The 13,680-nt window shown below is 37.0% G+C and overlaps 1 protein-coding gene across 4 annotated transcripts in view; it reads left to right on the plus strand.

Annotated features, from left to right (window-relative positions):
• The first annotated feature begins 3,036 nt into the window (after window positions 1-3,036).
• LOC150100302 (uncharacterized) overlaps window positions 3,037-13,680 on the plus strand; it is a 69,158-nt gene continuing 58,514 nt past the window's right edge. The window contains exon 1 of one of the 4 annotated variants that reach the window (XM_090402978.1): window positions 3,037-3,169. The gene's annotated coding sequence lies outside the window, so the exon portion shown is untranslated. Of the gene's footprint in view, window positions 3,170-6,148; window positions 6,230-13,680 lie in introns of those variants that run through there. The other 3 variants (XM_090402977.1, XM_090402979.1, XM_090402980.1) reach the window with 3 other exon arrangements.

The raw sequence follows: 13,680 nt of genomic DNA on the forward strand, positions 1-13,680 counted from the left end.
AGGTTTAATGGAATATTATCAGCACTGAAAAAGGATTAAAACTAAATTTAATGCTTCCAATATTTCCTCTCATTCACAGAGACATCTTCAGGGATTACAAATAACTTTTTGTAATAACACACACAAATACAATACGATGATAAGAAAACAAGTGAGTGAAACTAAAGTCCTGTGTAGGTGGTGCACACTCAATGGGCTAATCCAGGTGACCAAGGATGTAAAGAGGGATCGCTGTAATTAATGTTTCCCAAATTTTGGGAAGTTTAATTCAACCATATTTGTTTAAATTAGGTGATTCCTGATTGCAATAGTAGATTCAAAAAACAGTCATTCTTTTTTGAATTTACCATTCTGGACCATGGTGGTTTTTTTCCTAGGAGATCCTGTGGGTTGTATCCAAAACATGGTCTGTAAGATTAGATTGATCATAATCGTGATTGCAGATATATGACGTGTTCTTCTAACCTGATGGTTGCTCATCTGCCTCTTTGTCCGAAGCCAGCCAGCCTACAGGAACAAGGTATTCTATGTATTATAGGCATTGAGAGAGGAAGGAGCTGATCTTTGGTGGAACGGACAAGGGTAGTAAGATAATGGGCTTAAACGTTGTACGGAGGTTGTGCTTTTTTTTTAACGACCTGGCTATTTTTTCTGATGATCCACGGATGTAAGGTATGGTGATGGCATTTCTGAAGTCCTTCTGAAGAGATGGTCCGGGAGTGGGGAAGGAATTGATTATATTTTTAATTCTATAATCATTGTAGCTGTTGGAAAGGAAGGTGTTGTGTATTTGTTTGAGTTCTGTTGAAAGGGCGGTTTCACTGGAACAAAGATTGTGAGCTCTCTTGGATAGAGTTTTAATAATGCCATATTGTTGAGAGGGATGATGGTGGTGGGAGAGTTTGTGAATGTATTTGTCTGTATGAGTAGGTTTTCTATATACAGAGAAAGAAAGGTTACCATTAGGGAAGCGTGTTACTAAGGTGTGTTACTAAATCGACCGCAGAAAGCAGATTATTTTCAAGTAAACAGTGTTAAAATTAGGAACCACGAGATGGTGGCATTTTTCAGCCAGCTCTCTTCATCGGATGCCATGTGTGATTAACGACATCGTTGGACAAGCTGTCTCTGACTGGCTACCAATGGGGATTGAACTCCTCCCTCCGTCTCTGAAAGTTCTTTCTCCTCCTTATACATATATTAGGCCTAATGGCCTGTTACGTTCGTATTAGGCATGGATTATTACGATTTGAAACCGCGACCTCTTCCAGCATAAGGTGGTTAGCCCTATGCCTTCTGGCGTGTTCTATGTGTATAGATGCGTGCGTTCACGGGGCCGGTTTGCTTGTTCTGTGAACAGAAAAATCCGAGTTTTTGAATGAACCCCCCCTCCTACCGCAGTATGAAACCGAATAACTCACCTTTAGTCAAAAGAGTCGAAATAAAGGTTTCTCACATCGTGGACAGCAATCGAACCCAGGTCATTCCTACCAAAGATCTTCGTCTATACCGACTGAGCTACAGAGGTTCCCTCCAAAAGTTAGATAGGGCTAAAACGGCCTCGCCTACTCCCTATATGGGAATAACAAGGGGGGGATTGCAACGTCACTGTTAAGATAAAGGTGCCAGTACTCAGTATTTGCGTATCCCCCGCCCCCAAAAAAAAACAAGCCGTTATTTTAACTCGTTTTCACTGAATACGCTCTGGTTAGTGACTTTTAGTCGTCCCGGCGTGGGAGAATTGACGCCGATATCAGCTAGTTTCAGAGGCATATTTGTTTAGACTATTTACTGTGTAAGCAGTAAATACTCTAAATACTGCTTCATTTAAAAGACTTTTTTGAAAAAAAAAAAAAAAGCCTCGTCCAATGCATTTCTCAATCTTTCTCTTTCAGTAACTGATACAATGGGACCAAAAATTGTATATTCCCGAGCTTGTCATAATTTTAGGCGAATAATATGCTACTGCATAACTCAACCAGTACATCACGTTTGTAGTGATTGGATGCTTTTGACTTTTCATTGCCGGATTAGCTACCTAGAAGTCACTGCATAATGAACATAGCTACTACATGATAATATCCAATGGTTGGAATTTATTCACTGTTTATTTGGCCACTGGTTACACACATAGCGAAAGTCATCGATACTGTTTGCTTAGATGGAATATATACGAAATGTGATATCTTAATGTGCTGTTTGCTTATTGCTACAAAAGGCTTAAATTTCGCATGCTATGTGTGAGTCACAGGTTGAACACACCTTCACCGCTAATTTATACCTAGAGATTGTTTTAGACTAGATATAGTGACAAGATATTCTCAAGGAATCCAGGTCTGGTCACTTGGATTTGTTGTGAATGAAGAAGTGGTGGAGAGGATCAAGAGTTGAGTGACAAATATAATGAGTGGTCTGTGGAATGCACCCTATTAGGATAGATTGAGAGTTTGTGGAATGCAAAAGCTGAATGATAGGCAAAAAAGAAAAAGAAAAAAAAAAGGGAAGTGGGGTATGATAGAAGTGTGTAAGTTACTTATAGAATTTTATAGGATTGATGCAGGGAAAATGTTTCAACACTTGCTAGAGCAGAAAAAGAGATCATCCCAAGAAGTTGGGTAAGTATGTGGTTAGCAAGGGTGTGAGGAATAGATTTTTTTGCTTGGAGGTTTGTGAATGAATGGAATGAGCTATCTGAGTCAGATGTAAGTTTTTTGTTAGTTAATGTCTGTTCTTAAATATTTCATCTGCTTAATTCTCATGATTTGAATCCCATCGAACATTTGTGAGATCGCGTGGAATGCAACATCTGCCTGTCGATGCTGGTCAGTCGCTTACCTGTGGGACGACATTTTTTCTAAGTCAGAATAACCCTTCTTGGATTTAAGGAATCAATGCCATAATGGACATGTATTGTTTCCTCGGCCATAGAGGCCCTTGATACAGTAGCTTGGTTCTTGTGTGTATATTTTCAGAAAAGCACGTTACGTCGTACCTTTATACGCCCAAATAAAGGATAGTATTCTGTACAGAGGGCGTAGTATTAGAAATGTTTTTATAGAGGAAATGTTCGCGCTGGTTGCGTGTTTAAATTACTGTGCGTTAAGTAAATATATATGTGAAGTTAATTATAATGTAATTGTTTAAGGTAATTACGTTTATTTAGGTTCAGGTACGTAAGTTATTGGAAGTTCTTGAAGTTATAATTTATGCTGCCTATTCACTAGGTTAAGAAAACCCGAACCCCCCCCCCCCCCCGTTTTTATCTCTTCATCTTACGTGATTGGATGAGTGGCTTGTCATGGTTATGTTAGCTGGTCTCACAGAGTTTTAATTGATGCTCTAATAGTGATTAATCCTTTCCCACCCAAACGACCACTTAACTCACCAACAATAAAATTCATCATCATCCCCGACTTCTCTGTACTCCAACTGGGTGATGGTGAATTACATTTTTGGGTACGCTTGAATTCATTTTTTCAGTATGTTTGTAGGCTTCAAACTATGGTTGATAGGTAAAATTTAGGGGATATGATAGAAACATTTAAGTTAAGAAAAGAATTTTATAGAATTGATGCACAGGAAATATTTCAGAACTTTGCAAGCGAGGCTAGAACGATAGGTCTCCTGTATATTGAGTAAGAGTGTAGTTAACAAGGGTGTGAGGATTAGATTTTTCATTGCCAGAGTCAGTTATGAGTGCTTTGTCTGACAACGAATTCAAGCAGAGGTATGATAGATATTGTGTTTCTATTTTACGTCTCCCACGGCGAGACTTCAAACTCCTTAGAGGTGCTTGTGCAGTAATAATGTTTAATCAGTTTCCTTCTGTATTCATATATTTTATCTAATGCTCAGTCTATTTTTAGTTCTCTACATCCGTACTTCCTCTCTTTGGTCCCAGAGAATATAGCCTGCTGTCCTTGATAGAAATTTCATTTCTCCAGTTTCTATTCCTTTTTCTTTTGCAGTTCTTATGGTTCATTTCTGTAAAGTACAGAAGATTTTACCAGAACTTGTTTTTAAACTTAGTTAAGGTTGAAAATATTATTAATAATCCTGTTATCTTTAGGAAGTTTTGAAATTTTGTTATCAGTGTCAGCTTCTTTTGTATGTGATATAGAGCATCCAAGGTATTTGAAGCAGTTAATTTGTTATAAAATGTTATTTTCAATCATGATTTATTTATGACTAGATGTAGACCTTTAAAAGCAGTGGTTGTCATTTTATCTGTTATTCATCTTCATTTCTTGCTGTGAATGTTCATTCATCTTAACATCCTGTTTAAAACAACAGGATGTTAAGTATAGTTTCATAATCTTTTAAATTCTGGTTATATTTTTTTTCCATTCTTTACTATTTCATTTTTATAAATGTGAAATATGAGTGGTGACATTGGGCATATTTGATGGACTCCTGTTTATTGGTTTCCATTTTGTAACCTTTTCATATTACAGCTAATTGATTGTTTTGATACATTTTACTGCTGACAGTAGCTGATTTGGAATGTTTACCTTCTTGAATGTGATCCATAGGTTGTTCCTTATGACCGGTGCCATAGGCTTTCCAGTTTAAATCAGTGAAGGTTTATTGATTTAAGTATTTGAACAGAATATAGAACATTCTCCCATGATTGTTTAGCAAATTTCAAAAATAGCAGATGATCTAAACATGTGGAAAGGCTTATGTGTTCATTGTACATATTGATTGAATTTTAACGGTATAGATGCGAACATAGATTGATAAGAAAATAACTATTTATTGACTTAATTGCTAATATTTCGCTGGTATTCTATCCAGCATCTTCAGAGCACACAAAGAATGGGACTAGTATAAGCAATTGTGGCATGCAACACAAAGACTAAAGTCTTAATTAGGCGTCATCTAAGTTGAAAAAAATAAAAAATAAAATAATAATAATTTTTTATTTTTTGAACAAGCAATTAGCAGACCATGCTTTGGATACCCCTGCACATAGGATCAATTGAAAAAAAATAAAAGTGCACATAAGCTTTTATAAGTCAGAGAGGTTGTTCCTGGAATCAACAGAAGCCTTGAAACATACTCCAAACCTCAACAAGTATGGCTGTATAAATCTACCAAAGATTTGGAAGACAGTCATCCCGAGACCAAATTAATACCTGCTTTCTCTTTCGTTTTTTTTTTTTTTTTCTCCAACTTAGATGGTGCTTAATTAGGATTTTAGTGTTGCACACTACAATTGCTCATACTAGTCCCATTGTTATACTGGATTGTGGTTGTCCCACTACTGTAACAAACTCTTTGTGTGCTCTGAAGATGCTGGATAGAATACCAGCAAAATATTAGCAATTAAGTCAATAAATAGTTATTTTCTTATCAATCTGTATTCGCATCCATACCGTTAAAATTCACTAAACATAGTGGATGATCTGTTTGGCATATTTACCAAGCATAATTGTAAATCATTTGCTCTCTTTCTTCATCCCATTTGTACACTTGATCTCCACTCCTCTGTTTTACATGTGAACATACATACATATTAGAAATGCATACTTGAATAATGTTTAGATTTATAGTAATAATTATATAACTATATTAAAGATAATATCTCCAGGAGTCCAAATACCTCATTGCATGAGACAGAAATTATCCACACAATATTTATCATATCTCTTCTTAAACTCTGACAGATAAAGCATTGACAACTGATTCTGTCAACCCATTCCATTTTTCATCACTCTCCAAGTGAAAAATCTAGTCCATGGACCCTTGCTAACCACTTTCAATTTTCAGGTATGACCTCTTGTTATGCCAATCTAGTCAAGTGCTGAAATATTTCCTCTGCATGAATGCTAAAAACTTTTCTAGTAACAAATGTTTCTATCATATCTCCTCTCTTTTGCCTCTCAACCAATGTTTGTAACTTACAAAGCCTTGATCTTTCATTATAAGCAGCATTTTGCAGAGTACTTGCCATCTTGGTCACTCACATCTAATCCTCCCTACCATTTCATCAACCCCAAGAAACCCAGGTGACCAGACCAGAGTACAGTAATCCAGATGTGGCTATATCAATACATTATGAAGAGGAACGATAACTTCCTTATCTCTGCCTGTTGTTCTTATCCTCTGAATTTCAACTCTTTATCTGCCAATACTCCAAAACCCTAGCTTTATGGAGTACTGTTTGACCACAGATGAGAGAACCTCTGAAACACTTCTACATATGGCAGAAGGCAAATCCATTCTGGTAATCTATCCATCTTGTGGGATGAGTTTGTTTACTATTACATGTTGGTAAATTAGCTTTTCTTTTATGAACATTCTAGTTTTTAAAGTGCTATTTTGCTTGTATAACAGTTGGAAAATTTTATGTATAGTATTAACAAAATTTAAAAAGGTATAAAATAAAAAATATTGTAAGCAAAATTTATTTTTATGGAAGTTTTGTATAAAAAAATTAATAATTGTGCAGAAAAAGAAATTTTTTCAAATGCACTCAAGCTATTCTAAAATTGCACATTTTTCTCGACTGCGTAAAATTCGTGAATAGTTCTTATAACGTCTACATCAAAATCATTCAAGGCTATGTTAAATTTTGGCTGATCTTCACCTTTTGAATCCCTATGAATTCTTTTAACAGTTGACTCCGATGTGGCCACAATTTCACTTGCACATTTTGGTGAATAAAAATGGAACAAGGATTCGAATGATTCTTTTTCGCAGAATACCAGCATATTATGTAATATTCTTTTGCAAGCACTACTGAAAGGTTTAACACTGGAATTTGTTGACAGGATACATCTTAGAAATAAATATTAAAAAAAAAATCACTGCGGAAAAAAAAAAAAAAAAAAAAAAAAAGCAATAACAAAAATCAAGCTAGTACAACAAGAGACAAGAAAGCACATAATTTCGTGTGTTGGTGACAAATTCATACATTTCTTATTCATTTCTCCCTTTCAACATGAATTGACTCTTTTTGGCAAACTGCCAGCTATGGTTCTCTCAACTGTGCGCAGACAATATGATTCTGTCAGTGTCGTACAAAGCTTGTAGTCTTTTCATCTCAAAATGTGTAATTTAACACTTTCCAACATTAAATTGGCACACATTATCTTTCTCCTGTACTGTTAGTCTATTTAAATCATCCTGCAAGTCTCTACAACCCCTTCGTTAACTATTACTCGCAATTTTTCATGATCACAAATTACATTTCTCTTCAAATCATTTCCTGTATTGTTTATTTACAAACAACAGCAGTGGTCCAAGCACAGAGTTTTGTGGCACACTGCTATTCACCTGTTTCCTCCTGGATTCTCTTCTTCCACATTCTGCCTTTTGGTATATGTCCATCAGTCATCACCCTCTTATGGGTATCTTCAGTTTCTTTGGTATCATCCATTCCCATTTGATCACATCGCATAATCCATGAGTATCATCATGTATTTATTCCTTTTATTCAACTTAGCTGTCACTCTTGGCCATGCTTCCCCCCCCCCCCCCAAAAAAAAAAAAAACGAGTAACATATTTGTTGAAAGTTTTTTCACTTGGTTTTATTATAAATTATAGATGCCAAGAAATATTCTTGGTTTTATCCTTTATCCAAGTGTAAGCAAACAAAGTTTGTGCGTGAAGTATCTTCACGACTAGGCTGCTTGTATATAGATACTGATGATTTCACATCAGTTGCCTTATTATCCCATAATGCAATGCACATATCCTTACGGGCATGTATAATGTTATACATTATGGGATGGGCCACTTCCTAGACCAGTTTCGACCTTTATTGAGGTCTTGTCAGTGGGAGCCAGTTCCAGAAGACCCAACAATATAATTTCTTGGCATCTATAATATATAGGTATCCCTGGATTAATGCGGTTAATTAATCCCTCGATGTTACCGCATATATCAAAATCATGTTAATCAAATCTAATAATCAATGGCTGCTTGTATATAGAGGCTGATGATTTCACATCAATTGCTTTATTATCGAAAATTACAATTCGTCCATGATCGATTACTGTATTAATAATTCATTTTGTATGGTACTCTTTTAGGAAGGATAAAAAATGAATGCAAAGTAAATGTTTAATAAATACTTGTACCTACATTATTTACTGCAATTTTTTTATCAAAAGAAGTTATCAAGAGTCGTTTGAACAGTTTTAGTTTTTTCTTATATTTATAGAAAACTTATATCGTAGAAACTTGTTATAGTTTCTACGATAATAAGCAAAATGACTCTCCAGACCTCGGCAAACAAGCAATAAAACATAAAGAAAAAACACCGCAAATATAATACATGATGGTACAAATTAAGTGGATATTGCATCCAACATTATTCCATAGCCGAATATAGAAACTACAAGAGTTTCGTGCTGAATATATAGTAACCAAAAGTTTCGACGGATGTAAGCATAAGCAACCTTATGGGCAACTTGTAGTAAAGGTGGAGTAAGCTCCAGATCACTTTCCTTAGTATTTTCCATAATGTAAAGCACATCTCCTAGAGGACATGTATGATAAATAAGCCTTTGGCTCTCTATTTCAGTAATACATGATGGTTTATTTTCATTTACAATCTAGAAATTATTGAACAAAGAATAATCATAAAAAAAAAAACCCGACTAAACCATACTATACTGACATCGGAGGTTGCAGTATCCCTCAGATACAATTCACTGTCAAATATCACAAACCTTTACATAACGTGTTAAACCAAACTGATAGCAAAAAACAGTGCAGAATATCACTCGTAATATGAATGTACAGCTACTCACGAAGGCAAGTTAAACCAAACTCTTGCCGCGTATATCAAGGAATTGCTGCAATTAATTTCACTGCGTTAAGCAAGGGATACCTGTATGGTATAACCAAGTAAAAAAACTTTCAACATGTATCTCTAATCCAGAGTATTTTAATAAGGTGTGACACCTTTTGTATATGGGAATTATGACCTTCATTACTTTTCCCTTGATATCTCTTCTGGGTCTGACACCCATTGATGAGACCTTAATAAACTGCATTATAGATGACTTGCATTATTACTAAGGCAGTTGATGTGAAGTTATTATTATTCAGGCCTCCATGGAGTCAAAAGACTCATCATGGGAGCTCCTTTCTAAGAAACACAAGTCTATCATACCACTCCTTAGATGCATTGACTGTTCTCACTCTCACCACTCCATCAGGCAATGCATTCCATGGTTCAACCATCCTCCATGCAAAGAAACCTTACCCTCTTTCTCAGTTTCCTTTCGTAACTTCCAGGGATGTCCCCTTGTCATGACTCCTTCCTGCTGTTCAACCAAGCGAAAGAACTCCCCAGTGTCAACCCTGTAACCATCTCTCAGCAGTTTAAAACTCTCAACCCCTCCTTCTTCTATCCACCAAACTCTGAAGTCCACACTCCCTCAGCCGATCCTCATAACTAACATTGTACAGTCCCGACACCATCTTTGTTATCCACCTTTGTACCCTTTCCACAGTTAATTTATCCCCTTCAAATCCTGGGGATCAGATCTGAGAACAATAGTCTAAGTGTGGTCTGATCAGAGTCTTATACAAAGGAATGATAACCATTTTATCTCTGCAGGACAGTGTCCTTCGAATTATTGCAGCAATCCTCTGCGTTACCTTCACTATCTTTGCAATATGTCCTCTAAATTTCAGGTTTCTATTAATCATCAAACCCAGATCTCTTCTCTCTCCTACTTCCTCCAGTTTAACTCCTCCCATAGAGTATGCAGCGTCCCATCGATGTGTCCCAAACCTCAAGACTTTCATCATTGTCTGTGACTTTATATCACAGACAATGTCATTGATATAAAGGTTAAACAATATAGGTTCCCGTACTAAGCCCTGTGGAACCTCACTTGTAACCTTCTGCCTCTTTGATATTGCTCCACCATACACAACTCTTTGATACCTATTGGACAGCCAATCCTGAATCCAGTTGACCAATCTGACATCCAGACCCCATGTGCTGCAACTTGAATATCAGCTTATCATGTGGCACCCTGTCAGATGCCTTTGCTAAGTCTAGGAAAATGGCAGTATATGCCTTTCCCTCATCTAATGCTCTTGTATCTTTATCATAAAAGGCTAGCATATTGCTAAAACAAGAGTGCCCCTTCACAAATCCATGCTGACTCTCACTGATAACATTACCCTCATCTGTCCAATGCTGTATATGGTCCCACCCACTACTTTCTCCAAGATCTTACTAACTACTGATGACACAAACTGGCCTATAATTAGACAGTTCCAGTCTGCTACTGCCCTTATGCAATGGCACTATCTTACCTTCCTTCCATTCCATGGGCACCTTTCCCGCAGCCAGACTTTCATTGAAAAGCCAGGTCAAGGACACTGTCAGTTCCTTAGTACATTCTCTCAAAACTCGTGGTGAAATACCACCCAGTCCCACAGCTTTACTAACATCCAGAGTACTCATTATGTGGAACGCACTCTCTTCCTGCACCTCTAAACCTCGAACTTTCTCTATCTCTCTAGTACTCAAATTGACTCCTCCAGGATGAAATACTCCAATAAAGTGTTCATTGAACAATTCCACTATGTTCTCTGCATCAGTCACTCTATTCCCATTTTTATCTTACAATGTTATTCTTCCACAGTGATTTCTCCTCCTACTGGCCACATAGCTAAAAAATTTCCTAGGATTTTCCTTGGATCTAAAGGCCAATCTTTTCTCACATTCCGGTTTCGCCTTCTTTACCATACTAGTCACTCTTCTAGCCTGTGTCTTATATTCTTCATGCATCTTCTCTTCACCTGTCTCCTGATATCTCTTCCATAGCCTCTTTTTCGCATGTAGCTCCTGTTTAATATTGTTTGTCATCCACTTTACTCCAAATTGTGTTCTCTTCTTCACTCGTGGAATACAGCTTACCATTGCTGCTAACAAATATTCCTTCACAATTTCCCAAGCACTAATGATATTCCAGCCTTCCAATTCCTCCCTCCACGAAACTTCCCCAAGTTGACATCTAAGACTATTATAATCACCTGTTTTATAATTCCACATACGTTCCTATCTCTTTGATACTTTTGCATGTCTATTCATTTTCCAAGTCAAAACCATATGGTCACTCTCTCCAACTGGTGGGAGAGATGTCATCTCAGTTATTATCAGCTCTTCTGAAGCTATAACCAAATCCAAAACTCTTGAACCTCTTGTTCCCCTCTGTTACATGTTACCTAAGACATTTGTCCCTCAAGAATTCTAGAAATTTCATTCCCTTATTGTTACATGCATCTTCCTTTCCCCAATCTATACTGCTGTAGTTAAAATCTCCCATAACAATTGTTTTTCTTGCACTTGCCATGCTCAACTGTCTCAACATCTCCTTGTCTCCACCCTCTGTGCTCCTTGTTCTGTAGCAACACCCATCTAAATATCCTGTCTTGCCCACCTCCACTTTCAAAATCATTAGTGACACAGCCTTCCAACGCCTCCACTCTTAGAGGACATAGGTCGTCACTTATCATAAGCAGTACTCCACCACCATGCTTTCCCTCCCTATCCTGCCGAAAAATGCTATACCCAGCAACTTCTATTCCTGTTATTATATCCTCTTCTGTCAACCACGTCTCTGTGACTCCAATAATCTTTGGCCAGGCTGATGCTATCAGTGCCACCAATTCCTCTCCTTTATTCTGAATACTGCTGGCATTGGTATAAAGCATAAAAATGCCATTGTTTCTATACCCAGCATTATCCCCTCTAGACTCCACTGGATTCAGTGTTACCTGATGTCATCCCCCTTCTCCCAAGTACCCATTCCCACAAGAGGCCACCCCTGCTATCATCCACACTGGGACACACTGACTCGTTCAGAACAGCAATCTCTCTGCAGATGCCTATCTCAGCAATCTCTCCAGAAGTCATTAGCCTCTATATACAAGTAGCCTAGTTTTGAAGATGCTTCATGTGTAAACTTTGTTTGCTTAGACTTGGATAAAGGATAAAACCAAGAATATAATTATTTGGCATCTGTAATTTAGAGTACCATATTCTTATTCGCCCATTCCTGAATTCTCTCTTTGACTGACTTTTCCAGTACTTTTATCAGTATTCTCAAGATCTTTCTTGAGAGATCTGTTATTATCTAGAAGAACATAAAAAATATAAGTATGGTCAGTCAGGGCTTGCTGTCCATTTATTGGATACCTTATACAGAATCAAATAAATAATAATAAAAAAAAAAACTGCTATGCTTCACCACAAAAAATACAAATTTGAAAGACTTTTTAGACTCATCAGCAGAATTAAAAACCAACCTAATCTTAATAAATATAGTTGTATTAAACATCCCAAAATTTGGAAAACTGTAATTCTTAAGACTTCTTCCAACACAGCTACGGTTAGCCAATAGCATCCATAGAGGGCATCCCTCATAGGATTTTAGGCTTTGAACCTAATCTTTTTGACATAGTGTTCATGCAAATTTGTATGTATTTTTGCAATTTTAATATTGTTTCCTTGATGATGTCTCAGCAACTGAGATGAAATATAGGAATGATTAGTGGTTTATATACATATGTGCTGTATTTTTTCCATTAACACCCATGAGTTCAAACCAGCATATAAGTTTACATATTTATGAATTTAGGGACACAAAACACACGTGTTGAAAAGATTATTTTACTGATTAATAATAAAACATGTTTCGATCCCTGTATTGGGGTCATCATCAGAAGGATACATGTGTATAAGAACCAAGCTACATGCTGTTGTACTCTATACAGGTAAATTACATCTACGTTGTTAACTAATCTTTTTTCTTAGCCTGCCCTCTAGTGATAAAAAATAAAAAACTTACCAACAAGTTTAAACAGTTGTTTGTTTTGCTAACTTTTCTTCACCCATTCTATTTAAGTGACCGTACCACCTTAGATTAGCTCTGCTCACATGTTCTTGAATGCTGACACAGATATTTTTAACATACTGCTAGTTTGGTGCTTCTTTGACTAATTTCCCTCGTATTATTATTACCCCAAGACCTCATGGAGTCAAAGGACTCCATGAGGTCTTGGAGGTAATTTTATCTGGGAGGTCCTTTTATCACACACACACACACAGCTCATCATACTGTGCCTTGAACACATTCAAACTCCTTGCAGACACCACACTCTCAGGCAAGGCATTCAAATCATTCATAACTCTGCACGAAAAAAACCTGCCTCTCACTCCCCTACTCACACCCTCTTTATACAGTTTCCAGGGATGACCTCTGGTTCTCCCCCGATCTCCCATTATTTTCTGTAGAACTTCTCCAGCATTCCTATAACAACCCCTTACCAACTTATAGGTCTCTATCATATCTCCCCCCTCTTCCTCCTGTCCATCTGACTCTGCAAATTACATCTTCTCAATCTTTCCTCATACTTGACATTCCAGAGGTCAGAAACTACCTTCGTCAATTGCCTTTGGAGCCTTTCCAACATATCTTCATCCTTCTGAAAACCAGGTGACCAAATCTGGGCACAATAGTCCATGTGTGTGTCCTAATCAAAGCCTTATACACTGGAGCAAGAATCTCCCTACTTCTACACATCAATGTCCTCCACATCATTCCCAGAAGTGTTTGTGTTATCTTCACAATTTTGGCTATGTGTCCCCTAAATTTCAGATCCTTATCCGCTATCACCCCCAGATCTCTTATTTCTTCTGC

The sequence above is a fragment of the Typopeltis vanoorti genome, chromosome 13 (genome assembly GCF_054136105.1).
Source record: "Typopeltis vanoorti isolate ZY-2024b chromosome 13, IOZ_Tvanoo_1.0, whole genome shotgun sequence".
NCBI lineage: Eukaryota > Metazoa > Arthropoda > Arachnida > Uropygi > Thelyphonidae > Typopeltis > Typopeltis vanoorti.